Source organism: Adiantum capillus-veneris, chromosome 22 (assembly GCF_014529385.1).
Source record: "Adiantum capillus-veneris isolate H3 chromosome 22, ASM1452938v2, whole genome shotgun sequence".
Lineage (NCBI taxonomy): Eukaryota > Viridiplantae > Streptophyta > Polypodiopsida > Polypodiales > Pteridaceae > Adiantum > Adiantum capillus-veneris.
The window spans coordinates 133483973-133485723 of NC_140952.1; positions in this window are offsets into that span (position 1 = coordinate 133483973).

The window sequence follows — 1751 nt, forward strand, 5'->3', positions numbered from 1 at the left end:
CAAAACCCACTTTTTCATCCTTGACAGAACTATGGGAGTCTGTATTGTGTCCAAAGCCAACTCATAGTGCTTTTCACCGTAGCAAATGCCTTTTGGGAAAATGCACTGATTGCGAGATTGAAAGGCTCCTATTGTGTCCCTTCGAAGAGAGTGATGGTATCTCTAGAATGACTGTCAAGCTTTTTGAAAAGGTTCCTACACAAGAAAAGAATGAAAAAGGTCTAGATAAATGTCAAAAAGACCTCGTGGTTCAGCAGCTCAATCCGATGAGTCTCATTTCTGTGCTCTGAGGGAAACTAGGGAAGTTCATCGAACACAGCTACTTGTACATGTGGCAAGCTCAACATTTGAAGGAGTGTTTGGCCAATTTTTATGACGATGTAGTGGTGTCTATAGTAGATTTTGCAAAGAATTACTCCTTCAAGGTACAGAATGAGATCCAGCCAATGATTTGGTATTCATCTCAGGTCACAATCTTTGTTCACATTTCATACTTACGTAATACGCTTGGTGCTATACAAAAGACGACTCACTTCTACATCTCTGACGACAAGACACATGACACTTTGTTGGTGCAACAGTGTTTTCTTTTGCACAATGAATGGCTGAAAAGACACGGCTATAGTGTCAAGAGACATTGGGTTTGGTCGGATGGTGCTGCATCACAATTCAAAGCAAGGCAGCCATTCTATTTTGTTTCACAATTCTTCAATATGAAAAGTGTCAAAATGACGCACAATTTTTTTGTCCATGGAAAGGTTGAACAAGACGGGGTTGTTACAGTGGTCAAAAGATCCCTCACACACGAGCAGTTGAAATCTGACGGGTGGGAGCTGCATAACGCTTCAAGAGTTATTGTATTCCTCAATGCAACTCTCAGAAATCAATGCCCACAAACAGGAAAGAAAGTCGATCGTGCTTTCTAGGAGGTGGATCTTGGTGATGTCGATAGAGTTATAGAGTGGGATTGCAAGCACATGACAAGGTCTCAATCTTGGCACTGTCATTAGGAAGAGAATGGAGTGTAGGAGGGCCTCTTTATTTGGAAGTTTAAGAGACTCAAACCTTTAGTATTAAGAAAGAAATCAAAGGACAAATTTTGAATTCAAACAGGTAAAACAACTAGTTTATTTATATTCAAAACTTCCCCCCAAAATGAAATTTAAAATTTAGTGAGCAAAAGCATATCTATGTAAAGAGCTCGGCATGTAGATTCTAGATCTATAATCTCCGCTCAAATCAGAGATCATATGTAGGAGTTATAGAAGGCCAAAAATCATAAATTTTTTCTCCCCCTTTTTGGGGGAAAAAGTGCATCCTTTGACCACTCTTACACACCCACCATTCTTGCACACATGGCATGTATCTATTCATCCAAATTTTAATCACCTCCATAATCTCATGGCAAATAAAGTGGCCCTCCTAGACCCCATCCTCTTCCTAATGTGTCAATGGCTACATTCAGACAGATATGCACGGACTAAGGCACAGACTGCTCTCTTGCTTTTGTGGTGCGTGCATCAACGGTCAATGGAAGAGATGTGCCAACAAATATCATGTGTAGGGGTGGGTATACTTGCAAATACAACCCACAATTACGGATGAAATCGATGGAGAAGCGTCGAGAAAGGATGAGGATGAATACGCCCCCATGTATGCTAGCCACCACGATGACCTGAGCGGTGCCTTGATGGTTGGCCAGAACTTTGCAATGACTGCAGAGGAGGCACATGCAGACTTCTACATCCTAA